Genomic DNA, 12591 nt, shown 5'->3' on the forward strand with positions numbered 1-12591 from the left:
TAGGCTTGTTATATCTTTTATCTCTAAAATTATCAGCAATGATGAGTAAAAGAAATATGCTACCTATTTCTATGCAACAAACCCCCAAACATGGAGTATCAAAACAATGCTGTATCACTCCTGATGGTTTTGTGGGTTGACTGGACAGTTCAAGGGGCACCATGGGACACCCATATAGTTCTGTTGGTTCTGTGGTCCAACTGGATGGCTCTGGTGGCTCCATGGGTCTACCACAAATTTCTAATAGATATGTAGGTTGAGTGGACAGTTCTTCTGTGGGTCAGCTGGAAAGTTTTGATAGTTCTTTGGGTTGACCATACAGTTATCATGGTTTTATAGGTTTATCAAACAGTTCTGATAGTTCTGTTGGTTTATTATATAGTTCGAATGGTTCTATGGGTCAGCTGGATAGTTCTGATGATCCTGTTGGCAGGTCATTGAGTTCTAGGGATATTTTGACTGCCAGTTATGGTGGTTCTTTAAGTTGACCACATATTTCTAATAGTTTTGTTGATTAGCTGGACAGTTCTTATAATTCGGTGCATTTATCACAGAGTTTTGATGGTCTTGTGGGTTAACCATACAGTTCTAATAGTTCTGTATATCTGTTAGACAACAGGCATTGTTTTACTTCACCAATTATCTGTGTTCATATGGCAGGTGGACTGAACTAGATGACCATGATACAATCTGTAGCCATGGTCCCATCTGTGGGTACTCTGGCTGTCCTCCATATGGCCCTTACTCCATTAAGTACTTTCCATCCACTCTCTCCCCCATCTCTCTCTTCCTCTCTCTCTTTCTCTTTCTCTCTTTTCTCTGAAACAGTCTGAACTTAAATCCAGCATGGCAACTAGATTCCAAGAAGAAAAAATGGAATCTTCTAGGCCTTTCAAGAACTATACCTGTGACTTGTATAGAATCATCACCATTGCCCTTAACTGATGTAATTGACAGTGCAGATGTGGATCTAGGGGTAGGAAAATTAATTCAACCTATGAAGGGAGACAGGAAAAGCAAATAAGAGCAAAGGAAGAATTGCAGAAGCTCAGTTGAAGAGATGACACAGAACAGACCTACATACCCAGTCACAGATAAAGATGAAAATATGAATCTTCATGGCCCAGACACTGACTGCATCACAAAGAGTGAACAGAGCAGTTGGTATCTATAGATAATTAGATTAAAGAGTGGGAGTAATTCCTGATTCTTTCTTCTGAACTTCCTGTCCTAAGAATCTCTACAGTCTTGGGATGAATGTGTAAGGCAGTACAGGAGGACCTAAGCTATGGCTTCTTGTAGGCATATTATGCTACAAGCACCAGGAAGGGGCCATATTCAACCAAACAAAACATCAGGAGGTATGCACATGGCACAGTTCCTCATTGGGACTTGGGAAAATGCAAGTTCATTGATAGTCAGGACAAAGAAGGAAAAAATAAACCCACAAGATCTCATTTTCTATGATGGTATATCAACTATCTTCAACTCCATACAGAGTTATTTGCAATCTCTGCTCTTCTCGATAGAGAAGATTTAAGTTTAAATACATACTTGTGAAACCTGAAGATGGTGCACTTCAATGACAAGTGACAAGAGACCCATCTTGGAGAGAAGCATATCAATTTCAGATGCAGAAAATCCCCAGAGCCATTGCTAGGTCAGGGTATAATGCCATGGTGTCCCTTGTGTACTGAAGGACTGGGGATGTGCATGATCCTATTGCCTAATTGATGAGGCAGATTCTGGATCACTGTTGATGTTTGCTCCTAATGAGTGCAGACAATAAGACAGGTTGCTTCCATTTAGATATACTAATGAATATAGTTTTAATTTTAATCCTTCTTCTCTCGAAAGCAATTGCATTTTACAACCTGGAAAAATGGTGCAAGCCTAGGAGCAGCACAAATGGGCTTTATCCCTGGAGTAATTCACCTAAAGCAGAAATCTGCAGGCAAAGAATAAGTGAATAAACAGAAATTAAAACCAACACTTGGTGCCTACTAGAAGAATCTTCTTGTCCTCATTTTGGAATCCCACTGGGCCTAAAACATTCTGTGTTCTGAGTTGCTCATTTTGTTTGTTAGTCCTTGCTTTAAGGCTTTTTTTATTATTGTTGCTTATAAGAAGAATCAATTTGAAAATATGGTTAGGAAGAAATTTTGAATTGTTGTCTTAGTTTGGAGACTATAATAAAAGTTAGGTCAAAGGGTAGGCCCAGCCTTTGTGGAGTCCAAACCCTGCATAAAGCAGATGGGGACTCTTAATCTAGACAAATATCAACTTATAAGTATAAAATCAAGTACTTTATTAATAGCCAATATAATTTATGAATCTCAGAAAAAGCTTTTTGGTTTCATGGAAAATTGACCTCTGTTGAAAATGTAACCATATTGAATAATTTGTTTATAATTCATGTAAAGATCAGTAAGACTTATCATTGATATATATGCTTTGTATCAGAGAAAAAAATTGATAAGAAGGTATGCTACTGATAGACAGGTAGTTTGCTGGCACTACTGTAAGGAAATTCCTAACACTGGGCAGATTAAATGAAGGAAGTTCTGATCTCACAATATGAAAGTTAGGTCTTTGGATTGGCATTGCTTTTAAATGCATCAGCCCAGCATCTGCTTTTAACTTCACCTGGTGTCCTTCCTGTCTCTAGACAGAAATTATTCTTTATACTTTTTTAAAAGGACATCAGTCATTTATATTAAGACACTCATATTCATTTTGTTTTATCTGACTTATCAACAAAGGACTTATCTCTGAGTGAAGTTAAATTCCCAGGTACTAGGGGTTGGTCTTCAACATTTGGAGAATGCAATTCAAGTCATAACAATGGGTAGCAAGATATTTATATATAAACTGTCTTAAAAATATCTAATGCCCCTGGTAAAACACTGTAACCTTTACATTCTGTCCTAACACGTGGAAATTTGATTGAAATAGCATTATAAAAACAAAACCATCAAGGTTGTCAATACAAAATCAATTTAGAAAGCTGACAAAATGTACCCATTGGTTGCAATAGTGGCATTAAAGTCATGGAGTTAACCAACTACTTTTTGATTAGATACATGTCCTACTCCACAGTAAGAAAGTCATACTTACCAGGTAAACCTGATCAAAAGTCTGTGGCTGAGGAGGTCATAAGTTCCAGGCAGGGGCCATAAGGGACCTACTGTGGTTGTGCTAAACAGTTATGCTCTCAAACTATGTCCTAAATATTTGTTTCTATGCAGACATTTGTGCTGCTCTTCACTTTGATCAGAGAAGCTTCTCTTTGCAGTGGGTAGTGTTTAATAAAGAGACTCACAATTGATCAAAATGCTGAGTATAAATAACTCTTAGTATCCAGCTGTGTCCTCATCCATATCAACTTCCCAACATCCAAGAATGCAGAAGAGGGGACAAAAATGTGAAAATCAGCAGAAAGACACAAACGCTGTGAAATGCTGATTTCTGGATATAATATGGCTGCTGCATGCATGAAGTCAGAGATGCTGCAGTTATATCTGCACAAGACATGCTCCAGGTCAAGCCATTCAAAATTGCAGCATGGCTGAGGAAGAGGTCCCTGAGGCCTTACCAGAGGAGTTATTGGCAGTTTGTAGCTGGTGAAGGAGAGAGTGTCATTGTCCTTTAGGCATGTGGATGTTAATAAGTTGCTCCTGCTCTGGAAGATTGCCACATGGGCATGTTCAAATGGGCAGCACTAATTCGTCTCGAGTTTTGATAACAAAGACAATGAAAATAGGAAATGAAGCAGGGAAGGAAATGGTTAAGGACTATAGTGGGAATTACCAATACAGAGTCAGGTAGAAATACAAGGGTAGGTATTTAATAGGGCCTTACTTACAGAGCAACCTAGCCAGCTGGCATGGCAGCAGTCTGTCCAGCAAGTACAAAAGTGAAACCAAAAGAGAAAATGCAGTCCCATGCAAGTATCACTCTACATCACCCTGACCACGCCCTTGCAAGCGTGGTCAGGCACACCTGTAGCCAGCTCCTAAGTAGGTGTGGTTACAGCTTCCCCCTACAATTCCCCTTTTAGTCTAAAAGAGGATTAAAACTTAACAGTGTAAAGTATCCAAAATTAACAATCATAAAGGTAAAATATAAGAAGATACAGCAATCTGCTTGTGTCACATCCTAACTATCTATTTTAACTAAACCCTAAAGTCATCTGAAAGAGGTGTCCAAGCCTGAACACCTCCTCCTAATCCCAACCATTAACAATAGGAAGCTATCCCTAACTAGGTATATACACTGTCCTAAGTGACAACAATGGGGAAAGGGGGCGTAGCATCCTCCAAGTTACTTCCTGCTGAAATGGGATGACGATAGCCATGTGGGGTCCTGTAGGAAGAAAATGTTAGTATAGTAAAAGTTTTGAATGAGTTGTATCCAGTCCATGTTAGATGGGATTCACCTGATTGAAGATCTCGCTTGAAATCCTCGACTTGATTGAAGTCAGTACCCGAACCTCTGGTCGGAGTGTCAGTTGAAATGGAGCAAGTTGGATCCAGTGCAGTCGAGCAGGTGTGGCCCATTTTCTTTCCAGGGTGTCCAGGGATTGCTGTCAGGCAGGTCTTCATTGGCTGTGTGGGACTCAAACATAAACAGTTAGCAGAGAAATGTTTGCTTGTATATGTACACATGCTGGGGAATGCAACCATGAGAGCATAACAATTATGAGAGGGTGTACACCTTGAGAGAAAGATCCAAGAAAATACAAAGACAGTCCCCAAATTCTTTTATTCTGTATTACATCAATTGGCTTCTTGATACAATACAGAAACTCTAAAGTTTAGTTAAATAACGTGCTTGGATTTTAGAGGAGGAAAGCCAAATCCACCTCTAAATCCAGCATTGGTTTAATTGAATAGGGACTAGGAAATGAAGAGAAATAGAGTTCTCTGAGAGACAGCTGTAAGTTTACCATATGGCACGTTACTTTTGTTTGATGGTTATAGTTACCTTTTCTTCTTAAGCATCTACCCATGCAGTGTCCTTTGCCTTCTGGAGATGAGTTTTCCTGTGAAGATAAAAGCAAAACACTTCCCTTCTCTTTGTGGGGTTTCTATTTAGTTTGTAAGATATACCATAGTAGAATGAATACCTGTCATTTGTCCTTGTCGAGAGGTTTTTCCTTTTCCAGTCGAATCTTGATCAAATTTGATGGTATCCAAAGTTTTTCTTCTCCTGTAGAAACCAATGCAAAACCCCTACCCCAATGTAACATGTGTCCTGGTTTCCATACAGAGGTTAGTACATCTTTGAAGTATACCAGTTGATTCAGTTCAGCAGTTTTCTCCATAGACCAGTGTCTTTCTGCAGCTGTTTGTCCTTTCTCATTGGCATTAAGAAAGTTTAGTGTTAATAAAGCATTATGCAACCTTGGGTTTGGTCTTCCAAGCTTGTTTGTTGAGCATCTCCTTAAGTGTTCTATTAGATCTCTCAACCACTGCTTGTCCTGTAGGATTATGTGGTATACCAGTAACATGCTTTATGTTATAATGTTTGAAAAATTGTTCCAATTTTGTAGAGACATATGCTGGAGCATTGTCAGTTTTTATTTGTACAGATATACCTATAACTGCCATCACCTCTAGCAGGTGTGTAATAACAGAATCAGCTTTTTCAGAATTAAGAGCAGTAGCCCATTGGAACCCTGAGAATGTGTTTATAGTATGATGCACATATTTCAAATTTCCAAACTCTGCAAAGTGAAAGACATCCATCTGCCAAATGACATTTCTCCAAATGCCCCTAGGATTACAACCTGCTGGCAATGGAGTTTGGTTATAAAAAGGAACAAGTAGGACAGTTTTTCACTATCTCCTTGGCTTGTTGCCAAGTGATGGAGACGTCCTTTTTCAAACCTTTGCTATTTACATGATGTTTCTTATGAAATTCTGAGGCTTCTAGCACCCTTCCAATTAATAAACGATCAATCTCATCATTGCCTTGTGCTAGTGGGCCTGGCAAACCCATATGGGATCTGATATGTGTAATGTATATAGGATTACTTCTGTTTCTGATTGTTTCCTGTAATTGTAAAAACAGAGAAGTTAATTCCATATTATCAGGAACAAATTCTGCACTCTCAATGTGTAACACCGACTCTCTCTGCATATTAAGAATCTGTGAGGAGCCGCACTCACATTCGCCATTACAAGATGGCGCTGACATCCGCTGCCGGATCAAGTAAACAACGTTGGTATACATGTGCCCAGTGTTTTTCCACTGCCTAGCCCCGCCTATTCCATGGCGTCATGTAGGGTGACGAGTCATGCACCTATCCCAGCTGCACACGCATCGCTCAGAGTTTGTGAGCCTTTATAAGGGGACGGGATTCTTGGCTCGGGGTCTCCGCTCTGGTAAGCTTATGCTCTCCTCTCAAGACGCATTAAAGCTTTACTGCAGAAGGATCTGAATGTCCTGTGTGGTTCTTGCCGGCAAGACTATCGCACAGGACAAGAATCAGTAACTATATTAAGAGGTTCTGTAAAATCCTTAAGTATCATGAGAATTGCATATAATTCTGCCTTCTGTACAGATGTATATGGACTTTGAACTACTTTACTTACTTCACCTGCTTTATTGGCATCAGTGTAGAAGGTAAGAACTCCAGAAATGGGAATTTGTCTTACAATATGTGGAAGAATCCAGACTGTCTTTTTTATGAATTTAATTCTGTCAGTTTTGGGATAGTTGTTGCTAATTGTTCCCAAAAAGTCAGTAAGAGCTATGTGCCAATATTCATTATCTTTCCACAAGGAGGAAATTTCTTCATTAGTTAAAGGTACTACAATTTCTGCTGGATCTTTTCCAGTCAATTGACAAAGTCTTAATTTACTCTTTAAAATCAAATCAGAAATCTTTTCTATATATGTCTTTAAGTTTTTATTCTGTTTATGTGGCAGGAAAATCCATTCAAATATAGTGTCTTCCCTCTGCATCAGAATCCCAGAAGGATATTCTCCGGATGGCAAGATAACCAGAATACAGTCTAAATTAAGGTTTATCTGATCTACATGTGCATTCAATATTCTGTTTTCTACCATTGTAACTGTTTTTCTGCCTCAGCAGATAATATTCTAGGACCGTTTAGGTCCTTATCTCCTTTAAGGGCCATTTTAAATGCTTTAAGTCATGTCCTTCTACACCAATAATCGTCTGTACTTGAGAAATTTCCCCTAATAATTTCTGAAGAGAATTAAGAGTTTGATAATGATCTCTCCTAATTTGTACCTTTTGAAGTCTGATTCTTTGTAAGTCTATCTTGTAACCTAAATAGTTAATAGAATCTCCTCTTTGTATCTTTTCTGGGGGAATCTGTAACCCCCAACGAGGCAGAACTTCCTTCACCATTTCAAACATACGTTCCAAAATTTTCTTATTAGAATCTGATAAAAGAATGTCATCCATATAATGGTAAACAAGAGATTGTGAAAATTTCTTACGAATTATTCCAAAGGTTGCTGTACAAAGTGCTGACACAAAGTAGGACTATTTAGCATTCCTTGTGGCAAAACCCTCCACTGATATCTCCTAACTGGCTGTGAATTATTAAGAGTTGGTACAGTAAATGCAAATTTTTCTCTGTCATTTTCCTGTAATAGTATTGTGAAGAAACAGTCTTTTAGATCAATGACTATGATAGGCCATCCTTTAGGTATTAAGGAAGGTAATGGCATTCCAGGTTGCAGAGAGCCCATTGGTTGAATTACCTTATTTATGGCTTTCAGGTCTGTCAGCATTCTCCACTTTCCTGACTTCTTTTTTATAACAAATACAGGAGAATTCTAAGGACTGGTAGATTCCTCTATATGTCCAGCATCTAGCTGTTCCTGTACTAACTTTTCTAAAGCCTCTAGCTTCTCAGAGGTCATAGGCCATTGTCCTACCCAAACTGGTTCATCTGTAAGCCACTTCAATAGCAGGGCCTTTGGCTCCTCTGAAGGTCCATCATTTGTACCTACTTTCTGTACAGCATGGATGGTTGGTAACCGTTTTCCATAGTGTCTTACCAGATCTTTTCTACTATCTAAAGATTGTACATAATTTGTATATGACATTGGATGAATATTAATCTGAGTATTCCATTGCTGTAAGAGATCACGACCCCGGAGATTTATAGCTATATCTGCCACGTATGGTTTCAGTATCCCTTTCTGTCCTTCCGGTCCAATGCAGACCACTGAGTTAACACTCTGTCGAACTCTAGATGGAGTTCCAATTCCTAAAAATTGTACATTTGCCTCTCTAAGAGGCCATTTCTGAGGCCAAGATTTGGGGGTAATAATAGTTACATCCGCCCCAATGTCTCCTAAGCCAGAAATAACTTTATTATTAATTTTCACTTTCAACTGAGGGCTTTTATCATTAATAGAAGCTGGCCAAAATATACGTTTCTCATTTTGTTCATTCACATTTGATTCTTCATCACTATTCAAACTACCATCTAGAGCAGTATCATTTTTCACAACTGGGAATGACCCAACCGTTCTCGAAGTGGGGGGGACTTCTTGAGGCCCCCCTCGGGGTTTCCCAACCTTAACGGTTTCCTTATATGTCCCTGGTTGATCTACATTCATTGGTCCAGTGTCTGCCCTTACCACATCTTCTACACAATCCAGAAGTCAGTGGCCTTCCATATGAGGCATTGTTAGAATTCGTTTGTCTACAATTTCTCTTAGTATTGTCCCATTTTACCACAGTTGAAACATCTAGGTTCCTGGTGCCTTCGTGGTCTCCAGAGGAAGGCTCTTCCTACCCAAGGTTTTGGTGCATAGTAGTAGTAACCTCTAGCCTCTTGGTACCTATGTTGACCTCTGTAAGTTGCTTCTCCTTGCCAAGCCCTTCTTACATCCTCACCTCTAGAACTTTTAATTTCCTGTTGCCATTTTAAACCTTTGGAGATGGCTTCTCCTACCCAAGCTCCAGTATCTTGCACATTATAGTCAATGTTGGCTGCATACAAAACCCATTCTTCTAGTGGAGCTGATCTGATCTTTAAAGGCAAAAGTATTCTTTTGCATATTGGGTTTGCATTCTCATAAGCTATTGTATATGTAATTGATTGTCTTGTTTCTGGATCTGTTACCTGTAATTCTACTGCCCTACTGGAACTCTTCTGTAGGTCCCTGTTTTATTCTGGTATAAGCTATAAGCTTCTAGACGTTCTCCTGGCTCACGAACCTTATCCCAGGCATTTAATGCTGCTTTCCTGCATAGAGACAGTATATTGTCATCATATTCAGCCTGAACCTGTGGGTCAGCATAAATACCCTGACCAAGAAGCTTATCTAGAGGGGCTTCAAAACCTTCCTTTATGCCCTGACACTCAAGGAGCTTTGCCTCTTCCCTTACTAATGCCTTCCACTGGATGTGGCATGAATTCTCAAGTACAGCTGTTACCAATCATTCCCAATCTGTGGGTGTCACCCTGTTAAAGGTTGCCCATGAATGTAATAGCTGTTTTCCGTATGGGCTATGGAGACCATATGAGACAACTGATTCTTTAATATTCTTAAGATCCTTCAGCTGTATAGGTTGCCATTCATAAGCCATCCGTCCATGAGGGTGTTTCTTAGAAGCTGGCTTTCTACCATGGTAGCTGGGTACACTAATGGTGTACAAGTAACAACCTTAGAAGAATAGTCACGATACCTGGGTGGAGAAGGTGCCTGGGATTGGTGTGATTCTGCTTCTGAGGCATCCCAATGATCTTTAAGCCTAGTAATGATATCCTTTTGAAAAGTTTCAATCTCCTTAATCATAAAAGATTCCAAGCATGTTAGTGAATCTGTAAATTGCTCTAACTGCTCATTTACATGTTTTTCTAGGTCTTTAATATAATCATCCTTAGGCAGCATCTGGATGGCATGGAAACTGCCTTCTAGGTATTGGAGTCTAGATTCGAGGTCATGATTTGTGATTTTGAGTCCTCAGCAATCGACCATATGGACCTATGTAATCTGTCAGCCCTATACTATAAATTATCTACCAAACATTCAAATCTAGACTCAAATTTGTGATCTGCTACCTTGGATGCTTCAATAATTGATTGAATGGCATTGTCCAATTCTTCAACCCTATCCTGGGTATCTTGCACCTTTGCATCTAATTTCTGGGTAACATTGCCTATCTGAGTTTCTATCTGGCTACAGATATTTTTTAGCTCATCACGGTCTTCTGACAGCCTAGCCTCTAAGGCCTCAGACATGGCATAAATATGCTGAATCTCATCTTGGGTAACAGACAGCTCTGTCTTTAGTGTATTGGACACAAAGCCAAGCTTATCATTCAATTTCTGTTCCACTTGCCGCACAATTGTGGTCTGACCTAATCTGTTCTTCAAAACCTCATTGTGTAAAGCTGTTATTTCCTGTAAGTAGGTGGTTAGGTTATCCTTATCCCTGTTCTGAGTCCTCTGGCTAGTACTGCTATTTGTACCAGCAGGCTAACTGCCATTACGGCATATAGGCCAGTAATTGGCAAATTAGCATCCTCCTCAAACAGTGAATTCAAGTAATAAGCAAAAATATTACCAATTTTAGCAAATGATAAATATTCCGCCATAATTTTACCTGATTTCTACTCCAGATGCAGTAACTATCTTTGACCAGTGGGTGGCACAGGTGTTCAGTTAGTCCATGGCATTTGGCAGTGGTGGGTGGCAGCTGTGGAGAGAGGTCACAAAAGTGGCTATGCTTATCTTAGAGAGTATACGCCTTGAAGCCGCAACCACTAAATGAGGTGTGGCGTTAAGGCCACTGCACGGACCCTGCTGAAAGCCAAGACCTACTCCAACTCAGTTTAAGGGCTGGAAGCCTCTGGATGCAGGTAGGCAGCAATCCAAGCTGGTCCCAAGCGCACGGTGGTAAAGCTGTAGGCAGTCTGTGTGAGTCTCCAAGCTAGGAGCAGCTCAGCAGCAAAGGGTCGGCTGGGTTCCAGGAACACAGAGCAACCTAGCCAGCCTGCATAGCAGCAGTCTGTCAAGCAAGTACAAAAGTGAAACCGAAAGAGAAAACGAAGTCCCATGCAAGTATCGCTCTACGTCACCCTGACCACGCCCTCGAAAGTGTGGTCAGGCACACCTGTAGCCAGCCCCTAAGTAGGCATAGCTACAGCTTCCCCTACAGAGGACCCTTGCAGGAAACTGGAGAAAGATAGATGAATATGATCAACATATATTGTATACATGTATAAAACTCTAAAAGAATAAAGAATATTATTTTAAAAAGAAAAGTGAATTCGAGTTAATTCTTTCTGTTGCACACCTGGAAAACACCTATAGAGTCTTTGTAGTGCTTGGGTATCACTTTCTCTGGCCTGGGTCTCTAGTCCATTAATCCCCCTGTCTTTACAGGGACTTCCTCATTTCATCCTATTCTGAACTCTTGCAGAAAGGACTGGTTTAATGGGCTCTATCACCTGGTCTCCTAAGCCTGTGGCTTGAGGTTAGGCTCAGCCTGTGAGGACTCCTGGGAGTAGACTGTAAATTATGATGGGGAATAATACACACAGGCATAAGCCCTCCATTTTTCCTCTGCCCTCATCTCTAGCAGTGTATCTCAAATGAAGATCCCTTTGCCTCCCTTTGGATCTCTCTTTTCCTTTTGAAAAATAAAGAGTGACTGCCATTATTATCCCACACCCCATATCAGGACTGTTTTCTGTGTTTCTTCTGTCTACACATCTGGAAAACAAAGTTCCTCCCTGAACCACTCTAACTGTCCCATCTGTTTGTATAGGACCCTGACTCATAAATTCCCCAATCCAAAATTTAATCACTCCTTCCTCAAGGCTTCCAGTGCATTGAACTTGATATCAAACCTCACAGACTTATTAAATTATGCCTATGTAATGGTATTTACCAGTCTGACTCTTCTACTAGGCCAACAGGAGGCAGGCCATCAAGTTGGACTCTGGGTTCTCCAGCCCTTCCAAATTCGTATCTAATTAAATTTGCCTCTCTTCTTTCTCTTTTCCTCTGTTTCTGGCAATTGGACTCTAAAAGCATCCAATCAAGCAATGTTTAAGCTAATTTAAGAATAATGAGTCTTTCTTATACTGTACAATATTTATCAAAATCAAATGACTGAGAGATATTATTTAGTAAGGAATCAGTACAGTCTAGGAAGTATTAATTTCAGTCCATAAAGTTAGACCTGCAAGAGAATCTACTCTTTAGGTCATTTGTTAGGTTTTTAAAAAATTTTTTAACCTAAGTTCTTTCTTTCTTTTCTTTCTTTCTCTCTCTCTCTCTCTCTCTCTCTCTCTCTCTCTCTCTCTCTCTCTGTGTGTGTGTGTGTGTGTGTGTGTGTGTGTGTGTGTGTCTTGGGACTAAACTGAAGGCACATTAAATGCTGTAAACACTCTACCATTGAGCTATAAGCCTCAGTCCTTGGCTGTATTTTATGCTTCTTCTATAGTTCTACACGATGACATGCCTTTCAGTCAAGTGTTATGCAACTATTCTTTGTCCTCAGAATTCCTTATGAGACCTCTCCCATCACAGAAGCTTCTACTTCTTCCACTACAGACAGATGGGTTTCTTCTATGAGGCTCTAC

Source organism: Cricetulus griseus, assembly GCF_003668045.3.
Source record: "Cricetulus griseus strain 17A/GY chromosome 1 unlocalized genomic scaffold, alternate assembly CriGri-PICRH-1.0 chr1_0, whole genome shotgun sequence".
NCBI classification, from domain to species: Eukaryota; Metazoa; Chordata; class Mammalia; order Rodentia; family Cricetidae; genus Cricetulus; species Cricetulus griseus.